This window comes from Bos grunniens, chromosome X (genome assembly GCF_055505025.1).
Source record: "Bos grunniens cultivar Pamir isolate PY7600 chromosome X, Bosgru_T2T1.0, whole genome shotgun sequence".
Taxonomy (NCBI): Eukaryota; Metazoa; Chordata; class Mammalia; order Artiodactyla; family Bovidae; genus Bos; species Bos grunniens.
Genome location: NC_141194.1, coordinates 75,308,594 through 75,322,641, shown reverse-complemented (window position 1 = coordinate 75,322,641; position 14,048 = coordinate 75,308,594). Strand labels below are relative to the sequence as shown.

Genomic DNA, 14,048 nt, shown 5'->3' with positions numbered 1-14,048 from the left:
AACCTCAGAGACCTCTGGGACAATGTTAAGGGCCCCAACATTTGAATCATAGGTGTCCCAGAGGAAGAAGACACAAAGAAAATGCATGAGAAATTACTTGAGGAGATAACAGTCAAAAACTTTCCTAAAATGGGGGAGGAAATAGTGGTGCAAATCCAAGAAAACCAGAAAAACCCAAACAGGACAAATCCTTAGGTGAAACACCCAAAGACACATATTAAACAAACTAACAAAGCTCACACACAAAGAGCAAAACTTAAAAGCAGCAAGGAAAAAGCAACAAATAACACACAAGGGTATCCCTTCAAGGATAGCAGGTTATCTTTCAAAGAAATTATTTAGGCCAGAAGACAATGGCACAACCAAGATTAATTTAACCACCAACCCATCTCATTCAGATATGAAGGAGAAATCCAAAATTTTACAAAGAAGCAAAAGCTGAGAGAACTCAGCACCACTAAACCAGCTCTTCAGCAAATGCTAATGGATCTTCTCTAGACAAGAAACACAGAAAAGTTTTATAAAAATAAACCCAAAATAACAAAGTAAATGGTAACAGGATCATGCTTATCAATAATCACCTTAAATGTAAATGGGTTAAATGCTCCAACCAAAAGACAAACACAGGCTGAATGGATACAAAAACAAGAACCTTATATATGCTGTCTACAAGAGACCCACCTCAAAACAAGGTACACATACAGACTGAATGTGAATGGAAAGAGGTATTTCATGCAAATGAGAACCAAAAGAAAGCAGGAGCAGCAATACTTATATCAGATAAAATACACTTTGAAATGAAGACCATGGTAAAAGAAAAAGAAGGAAACTACATAATGATCAAAGGATGAATCCAAGAAGATAAAACAATTATAAATATAAATGTACTTGACACAGGAGCACCACAATATGTAAGACAAATGCTAAGAAGAATGAAAGGGGAAATTAACAGCAACTCATAATAGTGAGGGGCTTTAATACCCCACTCACACCTATGGATATATCAAGCAGCCAGAAAATTAGCAAGGAACACAAGCTTTAAATGATACAATGGACCAGTTAGATCTAATTGATAACTATAGGGCATTTCACCCAAAAAAAAAAAATATTTTCAACTGTTTCTAAAGTGCACACAGAACATTCTCCAGGACTAATCACATCCTGGGCCATAATTCTAGCCCTGGTAAATATTAAAAAATTGAAATCATTTCAAGCATCTTTTCTGATCACTAACTGGTAAGATTAGATGTCAACTACAGGGGAAAAGAAACTGTTAAAAACACAAACATATACAGGCTAAACAACATGCTTCTGAATAACCAACAGATCACTGTAAAAATAAAAATATGAGTAGAAACAAGTGAAAATGAAAACATGACAACCCAAAACCTATGGGAGTCAGTAAAGCAGTGCTAAGAGGGAGGTTCATAGCAATACAAACCTATCTCAATCAACAGGAGAAACATCAAATAAACAACCTAACTTTACATCTACAGTATCTAAAAGAACAAGAATAACCCCAATGTTAATAGAAGGAAGGAAATAATAAAAATTGAAACAGAAATAAATGAAAGAGAAACAAACTAGACTAAAGCAAAAATCAACAAAATTAAAAGCTGCTTCTTTGAGAAGATAAATAAAATAGACAAACCATTAGCCAGACTCATCAAGAAACAAAGGGAGAAAAATCAAATCAATAAAATTAGAAATGAAAATGGAGAAACCACAACAGACAACACAGAAATACAAAGGATCATAAGAGACTATTATCAGAAAATATATGCCAATAAAATGGACAACTTGGAGGAAATGGACAAATTCTTAGAAAAGTATAACCTACCAAAACTGAACCAGGAAGAAATAGAAAATTTTACAGACCCATCTCAGGCACAGAAATTGAAACTGTACTCAAAATTCTTCCAAGAAACAAAATCCAGGATCAGATGGCCTCAAGGTGAATTCTACCAAAAATTTAGAGAAGAGCTAACATCTATCCTACTCAAACTCTTCCAGAAAATTGCAGAGGAAAGTAAACTGCCAAACTCATTCTATGAGGCCACCATCACCCTAATACCAAAACCAGACAAAGATGCCACAAAACAAGAAAACTATAGGCCAATATCAGTGATGAATATAGATGCAAAAATTCTCAACAAAATTCTAGCAAACTAAATCCAACAACATATTTAAAGGATCATACGTCATGACCAAGTGGGCTTTACCCCAGGAATGCAAGGATTCTTCAATATTTGCAAATCAATCAATACAATACACAATTTTTACAAATTGAAAGATTACAAGCCAAATGATTATCTCAGTAGATGCAGAGAAAGCCTTTGACAAGATACAACAGTGACTTATGATCAAAACTCTGCAGAAAGCAGGAATAGAAGAAACATACCTCAATGTAATAAAAGCCATATACGACAAACTCACACAAACATTATCCTCAATGGAAAAAAAACAGAAAACATTTCCTCTAAATATCAGGAACAAGACAAGGGTGCCTAGTCTCACCACTACTATTCAACAGTTTTGGAAGTCCAAACCATAGCCATCAGAGAAGAAAAATAAATAAAAGAATCCCAACTGGAATGGAAATAGTAAAACTCTGTTTGCAGATGACATGATCCTCTACATAGAAAACCCAAAAGACAACACCAGAAAACTACTACCAGCTATAATCCCACTAGCTAAGTTGTGGGGTATAAAATTAATACAGATAAATCTCTTGCATTACTATACACTAAAAATGAGAAAATAAAAACAGAAATTAAGAAAACAATCCCATTCCCATTCCAACAAAAAAAATACTTGGGAATAAGTTTACCTAAAGAAATGAAAGACCTACATATAGAAAACTAAAAAAAAAAAAAAAAAAAACTGCTGAAAGAACTCAAAGATGACACAAAGAGATGAAGAAATATATGATGTTGGTGGATTGGAAGAATCAATACAGTGAAAATGAGTATATTACCCAAAGTAATCCACAGATTTAATGCAAGTTACCAATGGTATTATTCACAGAACTAGAACAAATAATTTCACAATTTGTATGGAAAAGCAAAAAAACTCGAATTGCCAAAGCAATCTTGAGAAAGAAGAATGGAACTGGAGAAATCAACCTGCCTGATTTCAGACTAACAAAGCTACAGTCACCAAGACGGTATGGCACTGGCACAAGGACAAAAATATAGATCAGTGGAATAAAATAGAAAGCTCAGAGATAAACGCAAACACCTATAGACACCTTATCTTTGACAAAGGAGGCAAAAATATACAATGCAGAAAAAACACTCTTTAACAAGTGGTGCTGGGAAAACTTGTCAACCACCTGATAAAAGATGAAACTAGAACATTTTGTTACACCATACACAAAAATATACTCAAAATGTATTAAAGATCTAAATGTAAGACCAGAAACTATAAAACGATTAGAGGAAAACATAGGCAGAACACTCTCTGACATACGTCACAGAAAGATCCTCCCATGACCCACCTCCCAGAGTAATGTAAATAAATGAAAAAATAAACAAATGGGACCAAACTAAATGTAAAAACTTTTGTACAACGAGGGAAACTATAAGCAAGGTGAAAAGGCAGCCTTCAGAATGGGAGAAAATGATAGCAAATGAAACAACTGACAAAGAATTAATCTCAAAAATATACAAGCAGCTCACGCAGCTCAATTCCAGAAAAATAAATGACCCAATAAAAAAAGGGACCAAAGAACAGACATTTCTAAACAGACATTTCTCCAAAGACATACAGATGGCTAACAAACATGTGAAAAGATGTTCAGCATCACTCATTATAAGAGCAATGCAAATCAAAACCACAATGAGGTACCATCTCATGCTGGTCAGAATCACTGCCATCAGAAAATCTACAGACAATAAATACTGGAGAGGGTGTGGTAAAAAGGGAACCCTCTTACACTGTTGGTGGGAATGCAAACTAGTATAGCCACTATGGAGAACAATATGGAGATACCTTAAAAAACTGGAAATAGAACTTCCATACAACCTAGCAATCCCACTGCTGGACATGTACACCAAGGAAACCAGAACTGAAAGAGACATGTGCATCCCACTGTTCATTGCAATACTGTTTACAATAGCTAGGACATGGAAGCTGGAGTAGGAAATGGCAACCCACTCCAGTACTCTTGCCTGGAAAATCCCATGGACAGAGGAGTCCAGTAGGCTACAGTCCATGGGGTTGTGAAAAGTTGGATAAGACTGAGTGACTTCACTTTCACTTTTCACTCTCTTGCACTGGAGAAGGAAATGGCAACCCACTCCAGTATTCTTGCCTGGAGAATCCCAAGGACAGAGGAGCGTGGTGGGCTGCTGTCTATGGGATCACACAGGGTCAGACATGACTGAAGCGACTTAGCAGCAGCAGGACATGGAAGCAACCTAGATGTCTATCAGCAGACGAATGGTTAAGAAAGTGGTGGTACATATACACAATGGAATATTACTCAGCTATTACAAAGAATGTATGTGAATCAGTTCTCATGAGGTGGATGAAACTGGAGCCTATTATACAGAATTAAGTAAGTCAGAAAGAGAAATACCAATACAGTATATTAACACATATATATGGAATTTAGAAAGATGGTAACAATGACCCTATATGCAAGACAGCAAAAGAGACACAGATGTAAAGAACAGACTTTTGGACTCTGTGGGAGAAGGAGGGTGGCATGATCTGAGAGCATAGCTTTGAAACATGTGTATTACCATATGTAAAATAGATGACCAGTGCAAGTTTGATGCATGAAGCAGGGCACTCAAAACTGGTGCTCTGGGACAACCCAGAGGGCTGGGATGGAAAGGGAGGAGGGTTCAGGATGGGGGAACACATGTACAGTCGTGGCTGATTCATGTAGATGTATGGCAAAAACTACCACAATATTGTAAAGTAATTAGCCTCCAATTAAAATAAATACATTTATTTAAAAACAATAAAAGGCAAGTGGCTTACAAACACACAAAAAAAGAAACAGATCCACACTTGACTGGCTTTTGTTTCTCACAGTGAAGTCCTCTGTAACCCCAGTTGCTTTATTCTTCCTAGATATACAGTTCACAGAATCACACACATGCTTTAGTATAAATTAACATAACTAAGAATAGAAGAACATTAAGGGCTTTTTTATACAGATGCAAAAAATCTTCAACAAAATAATAGCAAACTGAATCCAACAATATATAAATGGATCATATACCATAATCATCTTGGAGTTATTCCAAGGTCACAAAGATGGTTCAACACTCACAAATCAATAATGTGATACATCACAATGACAAAAGGAAGGATGAAAATCAAATCACATGATCATCTCAACAGACACAGAAATAGGAGTTGATAAAATTCAACATATGTTCATCAAAAAAGAAAACTCTCATCAAAGTGAGTACAGAGGGATTCTATCTCAACATAATAAATACCATTTATGACAAACCCACAGCCAATATAATACTCGAAGCCTTCCTGCTAAATTCAGTAACAAGACAAGCATGCCCATTCTCACCACTTCTCTAACATAGTATTGGAAGTCCTAGCCACAAAAGTCAGACAAGAAAAATAATAAAAATTATCAAAATCAGAAGGGAAGTGAAAAAATTCACAGTCTGCAGATGATATGATACATTATAAAAAAATATTCTAAAGTCTCCACCCAAAAAACTATCCAAATAAATGATTTTAGCAAGTTTTCAACATATAAGATTCATATACAGAAACATGTGACAATTCTATGCACTAATAATGAAATATTAGGAAGAAAAATCATGAAAACAATTCCACTTGAAGTTGCATCAAAAAGAATAAAATACCAAGGAATGAACTGAACCAAGAAAGTGAAAGATCTGTACTCTGAAAACTATAAAATACTGATGAAAAAAATTGAAGATGATACAAAGAAATGCAAATATATCCCATACTGTTGGTCTGGGAGAATTAATCTTTTATAAAATATCCATACTACCAAAAGCAATCTAGAGATTTAATACAATCCCTATTAAAATACCCATGACATTTTTCACAGAGTAGATCAAATATCCTAAAATTAATATGGAACCACACAAAACACCAAACTGCCAAAGCAATCTTAAGAAAAAAGTACAAAGCTGGAGATAAAAACCTCTCAGACTTCAGACTATAATACAAAGCTACAGTATCAAAGTGGTGTGGTATTGGCACAAAAACAGACATAGATCAATGAATGGTACAGAATAGAGATACCACAAATAAACCTATGCACCCACGATCAACTAATCTATGAAAAAGGAGTCAAGAATATTCAATGGAGATAAGACAGACTTTTCAACAAGTGGTGCTGGGAAAACTGGACACCCACATATAAAACAATGAGATTAAAACATTCCATCATACCATATATAAAAATAAACTCAAAATGGTTTAAAAGACTTAAATGTAAGAGCAAATACCATAAAACTCCTAGAAGAAACATAGGCAGAATATTCTTTGACATAAATCACAGCAATATTTTCTTGGATCAGTCTTCTAAGGCAAAAGAAATAAAAGCAAAAATAAGTAAATGGCAGCTTGCTCCTTAAAAGCTTTTGCACAGCAAAGGAAACCACTGATAAAAAGAAAACTCTACCTACAGAATTGCAGAAAATACTTGCAAATGATAAGACTACTAAGGGGTTAATATCCAAAATATGCAAACAGTTCATAGAATTTAACATGAAAAAGCCAATAAAAAATGGGCAGAAGACTTGAATAGACATTTTTGCAAGGAAGCACATGGTCAGGAGGTGCATGAAAAGATGTTCAACATTGCTGATTGTTAGAGAAATGCAAAAATAAAAGCAACAATGAGATATCACCTTACATCTGTGAGAATGGCTATCATCAAAGTGTACACAATTACAAACATTGGAGAGGATGTGAAGAAAAGGGAATCTTTGTACACTGTCAGTGAGAATTTAAATTGGTGCAGCCACTGTGGAAAACAGTATGAAGGGGTCTCAAAAAACTAAAAATAGAACAACCATATCACAAAGCAACTCCATATTGAATGCATATCCAAAGATACTAATTAAAAAAGATACATGCACCCCAATGTTCATAACAGAACTATTTACAATAGTGAAGATATGGAACCCACCTCCCATATTACTCAGCCATGAAAAAGAATAAAATTCTGTCATTTGAAGCAAAGTGGGAAATAAGTTGAATACAAATATTGTATGATGTAACTTATATATGGAATCTAAAATATAATACCAGTTAATGTATATGCAAAACAGAAACATGGTAACATTAAGAATTACAAAAGAATTAAAATATGAACCAAATTTTTGAAATTTACTTTTCACTTGACATGCCTCTGCATAAAAATAATTTTATTGATATAAATGATGTAAGTTCTCACATAAATTTTTGTGCTAGATAACTGTAATATTTCAGCTTAATGTGAAGATAAACTTATGCTGCTGCTAAGTCGCTTCAGTCGTGTCCAACTCTGTGTGACCCCATAGACGGCAGCCCACCAGGCTTCCCCGTCCCTGGGATTCTCCAGGCAAGAACACTGGAGTGGGCTGCCATTTCCTTCTCCAATGCATCAAAGTGAAAGTGAAAATGAAGTCGCTCAGTCATGTCCGACCCTCAGCGACCCCATGGTCTGCAGCCTTCCAGGCTCCTCTGTCCATGGGATTTTCCAGGCAAGAGTACTGGAGTGGAGTATGCACTGTGACTATTTTTATGGATGAGAATTAAAACTTTATTAAGTTTAAAAAGTAAAGTATAAACAAGACATTATAATTCTGTAATGATGAAATATGATTTTAATCTATATAGTACCTTAAACATTTTACTTAACAAAACAGAATATGCTACACCATCTTTCATAATCCCTAAGTAAAGAAAATACTGCAATAAAGCAAAGCTTCACAATCACTAATCATCTTTAGAAGAGTTTCTGTAATTAAAAAATGCTAAGAGCAGCCAATCTTCTCTAAAGTGCTCCTTGGTGCATTGCTAATAAAGACATCTGATAAAAGACAACTTTGGATCTTTCCTCACTCTTAAATCAGTAAATATTTTTTCAATATCTATTAATGTGAACAGCTAGTAATAGAGGCAGGCATAGCCCTTGCTCTCAAATGTCAAATTTATTTTAAATGTAACAAACTATAATTAATAATAAAATTAATTTAATTAATGACATTTAACTTCTCCTTTCATTGCATCTACTGGCTTCCCTGGTGGCTCAGATGGTTAAGCGTCTGTCTACAATGCAGGAGACCCAGGTTTGAGCCCTGGGTTGGGAAGATCCCCTGGAGAAGGAAATGGCAACCCACTCCAGGACTACTGCCTGGAAAATCCCATGGACAGAGGAACCTGGTAGACTACAGTCCATGGGGTCGCAAAGAGTCGGACACAACTGAAAGACTTCACTTTCACTTTCTTTCACTTTCATTGTATCTGCTATTCTATAATCCATTCTCTTCAGTCAGTATTAGCTCCTTCCAATAGAATATAAATCACATCTGTTAGGCAGTGTGGTTTATTTACTAGTGTGGTTGCCTCATGTCATTATTTTAGAATGATTGTTTCCAATAATTATATATTAATTAATTTTATTAAGTCCAATTCACAATTAATATATTAAAATTAATTAATACATTAATTCCAACAGTCATACAAGGAAGACACTAAATAAGAAATGGAAATTTTTCTGAGAATGTGTTTATTAAAACATAATGCTATGAACCTTTAAACACAGATTCAGGTTCAAATCTTTAATATTGAAGGATCTTCTGTAAAATATTACAAAATAAATGTTTTTATATATTAATACTTTGTGAAATCTGGGCAGCTGAGCCGTTAAAGATCAAATATGATCTGCAGAGCTAAGATGTTTCAAAACACCTTACCTTCTATCCACAGATGAACTTCAATAGGAGAAGATGTCACAGCTGGATATCGTCGGAAAAAACAACTTGTTTGTGCCACGTATCAGAATGGATAAATAGAGAAAGTCTTCTGACGGTTAATGTTTAAGGCTTAGATATTCTGAGTAGCTAAGGATGAAATAACAGAATTTAATCAGATTCAGGCCTTATCTATTTATACAGACTGCATTACATTAGCATACGCTGTTAGGTATGGGAGTTTAGGGTAAAATTTGTTGTTGGGGTAATATAGTCCACCATTAAACAATTATGCTACTATTTACTGAGTGCCTCTTTAGTAAAATACAAAACTCAAATATAAATCTGAATGAAATACCAATATATGCTACAATGTGAAAAAATCCTGAAAACATGCTAAGTGAAAGAAGCCAGACAGATAAGGTTGCATAGTGTGTGATTCCATTTAGTTGAAATATCCAGAACAGATAAATCCACAAACACAGAATAATTAGTGGTTTCCAGGGGTTATAGGGAGGCAGGGAATGCTATGCTATGCTATGCTATGCTAAGTCACTTCAGTCATGTCCAACTCTGTGCAACCCCATAGACGGAAGCCCACCAGGCTCCCCCGTCCCTGGGATTCTCCAGGCAAGAACAGTGGAGTGGGTTGCCATTTCCTTCTCCAATGCATGAAAGTGAAAAGTGAAAGTGAAGTCGCTCAGTCGTGTCCGACTCCTAGCGACCCCATGGATTGCAGCCTAACAGGCTCCTCTGTCCATGGGATTTTCCAAGCAAGAGTACTGGAGTGGGGTGCCATTGCCTTCTCCGAGGGAGGCAGGGAATAGTGATTGTTTAATAGGTACAGGGTTCCATTTTGGGATAATGAAAATGTTTTGGAAATAGAAAGTGATGGTTGCACAACACAGTGAATATACTAAATATCTCTGAATTGTAGACTTTAAAATAGTTAATTTTATGTCATATGAGTTTTATCTTAATAAAATAAAAATTAAAAAAAAAAAAACTACAAATATAAATCTGACACAACTTCTGTCCTAGAGGAATTCTGAATCTATTAAGATCAAAAGTACATCAACAGCACTGGTAACTAGCTTAAGACATGTACCATACAGACCAGAGCTAAAGAGTTAACACTTAAAGAAACAGATTCTTGGAGGAGGTGGCATCTAAGTCAAGGCAAAGAAGACTAGAAAGAAAAGAACCTTAAGGGAAGAACAATATGTTGATGTATGGCAAAACCAATACAATATTGTAAAGTAAAAAAATAATAATAATAATTAAAAAAATATGAAGAAATAAATCACACAAAAAAAGAGAAGAATAGTAATATTTGCTCTATCTACATCAGGAGTGCATTGTGAGATCCATGGAAAGAAAAATGAGAACACTTTCTAAAATGTAAGACATTCATTACAGAAATGTGAATCATTATTAGTACCGGTAATTTTGAAGCTTAAAGTTGTTGTAGTTTTCAGTGTTCCTACCTGTATTACTCAGCTCTTCAAACCCACAATAGGGAAGATACAAAGGATATACTAATGACATTTATAAAGTAATATTGTGATAATGCAGATGCTCTTAGAATCAACTCTTCCCCTTCCATTTACTGTCTTTAAACTTTATAACTGTGTATGTAGAAATGCTCTAACTTGAGTCATTGATGTTAACATTAAACAAATGATCTGAAATCATAGCCAGAGCACTCTGGAAAAATACTTCAACATAGGTCTCACTTTCCGAGCCTAAATAAGTATGACCAAATTAAACGAGTGGTACTGCCATGTTTTTGTTTTTTTTTTCCTGGCCCTCCACTGAGCTAATTAACTCATGTCCTGCCTTATACAGCCACTTCTTTATCTACTAGAGAATATTTTGTTTACCTTAATCTTGTTTGTCAAGAAACCTGGGTTTGAATATCTTTTAAACTGCAGATATGACAAGGGGCTGGCATGCTTTCTAGAGCAGCCATGTCCAAAAGAACTTTCTGCAATGTTGGAATATTCTACATCTGAACTATTCAATACATATGGCCACATATGTCTGTTAAGCATGTGAAGGGGACTTGAAAACACAATTTTAAATTCTGATTAATTTTACCTGACTGAAATTTTAATAGTCACATGTGGCTAGTGGTACTGGACTGGACAACAGAGTTCTAGAAACTATAGTCAATTATTAGGGTCATGGTCGCTGCCATACATCAATATAAATCAGTCATAATTTTTATATATATTATATATATATGAAATTATATTATATATATATGAAATTATATATATATATATATATATAGGCTTCCCAGTAGTTCAGCGGTAAAGAATCTGCCTGCAGTGCAGGAGATACAGGAGATGCAGGTTCAATCCCTGGGTCAGGAAGATCCCTGGAGAAGGGCATGGCAATCCATTCCAGGATTCTTGCCTGGAGAATCCCATGGACAGTGGAGCCTGGCAGGATACAGTCCCTAGGGTCGTAAAGAACTGGAGATGACTGAAGCGACTGAGAGCGTGCACGCACACACACACACACACACACACACACACATATATATATATATACCCCTTCCCTCTTGAGCCTCCCTCCCCCACCCCACCCCCTCAATCCATCTCTCTAGGTCATCACAGAGCGCCAGTCAGGGCTCCCTGTTATATAGCAGCTTTGCACTAGTTATCTATTTTACACGTTAGTTTTTATATGTCAATGCTACTTTCTACCACCACAACATTGTAAAGCAATGATGTTCTAATTAAAAAGGAAAATATTAGGGTTATATATCTGGTAGACATTCTCAGATTAAAAATGAGGGTTGTTAGAGGAATAGGAAGATCTGAAAAAATCCTAATGCTTACTGTCAGATTATCTGTAGCTTTAAAATGGATGAAGAAACTGGCAATGAGGCTACCAGCACTGGCAAGCTGCTGGTCCTTCTCTGATTTCCCCCTCACCTGAGGTGTGAGGTTAAGTGAGGCTGCACAGAGGTAGGGGGGTGGATAAAAGAAAGGACTTTTGGTAGTCTCCAGTGGTGAACTAACCTCCAATAGCTTTCAGTTACTCTGAAAAAAATAAAATATAGTTAGCATAACAGAAACCCTTAGTGAAGTTCTGGCATCGAGCAGAGAGTCTGTTAAAATAAAGAGGGAAAATGTTTATATCATTCGAGCACAATCAACAAATGGGTAATATGGGGTTACTATGTGCCAGGCACAGCGAATTTCATTAATTAAAAGATGTGGTTTGCTTACTATGATTGTGTAATATTACTTAAAATCCTTCAAGGAAAGCAAGTTTTGGTGTGCAATGGCTTTCTTATTATTTTTTTTTTTTTTTTTTTTTGCTATTTAACATTACTCCTTGAAATCTACCTAAATGGCTTTTCTCTTTTTGTTCTCTTTGTTTTGGTCTTTCCAGTTTCTACTGCTTTCTTCATTTAACTCCAGATAAGTGTTACCTGTTTTGCACTCTTGCATCTCCACGTGGCTGTTTATGCAAAATATTCACCAAGAGTTTTCATCTCAGCTTTAAAAAAAAAAAAGGAAACAAAACTGTCAAAATAATTTAAAAACTAGTGATCAAATTTCCCTTCTCAAGATCTCAAAGTGCATTCTTATGAGTATTGACTAGCTTTGAATATTAGTTTATTTCCAAGTACATTCTTTTATGTAGAAAGGTTTGGGTCTACAGTCTATGTAGGAAGATAAACTAGAAGTTCAACTTGAATGGCCCTAATTACTAGCGTTTTAATTAAGCTTAATGTATTTTAAATGTACAACTATAGACGTTCTATTATCCATATCCAAGACAATAAGGTGTTAAAATTTTAAACAAACAAAATATTCTAAAGGATATAATCAGCTGATCTGGGCAGGGTGGATTTCTTTATCCATAAGAAAACAATATAAATAATGCAGAGAGGGATTATTATGTTCTTATCCTACAGGAAGAATAATTGACTCAGGGAACTAAAAAAAAAAAAAAATACAGTTGATATCTAATCATAAGGTTGGAATTCGACGGTTAGAACAGCCGTCACAGAGTTCGACAAGGCAGCAGCGCGCGTTTGCTAACAGCTAAAATTCTGTGGTAAATTTTCCTCATGTTGAGCTGAAGTTAGCCTACTCTAAATTCGCGCCCCCACACCCCCATTTTCCTCCTTGTTCTGCCTCAGGCTGTCCCTGTGAAGGAAATCTCTGGAGACTCTCACCTCAGAGAGACTCCTCCAATCTATGGTCCTGTCCCACCAAGTTGTCAGTTAGCCAAACTAACTGTCCCCTCACTCCCTTTTTCCGTCCTCGGTTTTTCTTAGGACACTTTCCCTGCCTGTCCTCACCCAAAAGTCTCCCACTAGTCTGTCAGGACCTCCATCTGCAATGCGAAGCTTCGAGCAGAGCTGCGAGACTGAGGCAGCCTGACCACCTGAGGCCAAGGGACCAAGGGCCTCTCGGTTACTCTGACTCTCCCCGTTCCTCTGCCCTGGCAATCCGGTGGGCCTCCTCCCCTCCACAACTACCCGCGTTTTGTTAGACCATATCGCCTTACAGGGCTTTCAAATGGATGCTCCTCAGAATGGTAAACGCCTCCCGCTACAGCCGCACCCGAGGGTTACAGCAAGCCGCCTTCCTACTTGCCTCTTCCCCTACCCTCTCCGGCCAGACGCCGCGGGGGCAGGATTCCCTCAGCTACCAACAGGGCGGTTGGGTAGGGGAAGGACAGGTCCCCGTTGCGCTGCGCCCAGCACGAGGGTCACCGCGGCCCTCAGCGCCCAGCGCATCCCAAGGAACCGCCGGCTGCGGGTGACGTAACTCTGCCCCGACCTGGCGCGCGGGGGTGGGGTTAGCGGTGGGGGCGGGGGAAGTGAGCGGAGAGGAGGCGGGGGGAGTGTTGGGGGGCCGGCCGTTGGCTGCGGAGGTGGTCTTCGCCTTTTACCCGCACTTAATAGCTGTTGAAAAAGTTTGTTTTCCCTGCAATGCTGTACAAATATCTGTGCGTGTACTTTAAGGGGTCTAAAAGAAGATTAATCACAGAGACGCGCGCGCGCACACACACACACACACACACTATCAAGGTGAGCAAGAATTCAAAGCAACAAGAAAACTAATCTGGAAGCAACAGGTGGTCAGATTTCTCAGTGAAATG

General features: G+C 36.8%; 1 protein-coding gene across 7 annotated transcripts in view; it reads right to left on the bottom strand.

The window, feature by feature from the left end:
- Positions 1 to 13,728, bottom strand: part of LOC147340723 (uncharacterized) — a 467,968-nt gene extending 454,240 nt beyond the window's left edge. For 6 of the 7 annotated variants that reach the window (XM_086386242.1, XM_086386239.1, XM_086386241.1 and 3 more), the window contains exons 1-4: positions 13,452 to 13,728; positions 12,364 to 12,431; positions 11,765 to 11,968; positions 8,919 to 9,065 (exon numbers count right to left, since the gene is read on the bottom strand). The gene's annotated coding sequence lies outside the window, so the exon portion shown is untranslated. The remainder of the gene's footprint in view (positions 1 to 8,918; positions 9,066 to 11,764; positions 11,969 to 12,363; positions 12,432 to 13,451) is intronic. The other variant, XM_086386240.1, reaches the window with a different exon arrangement.
- Positions 13,729 to 14,048: the final 320 nt, after the last annotated feature.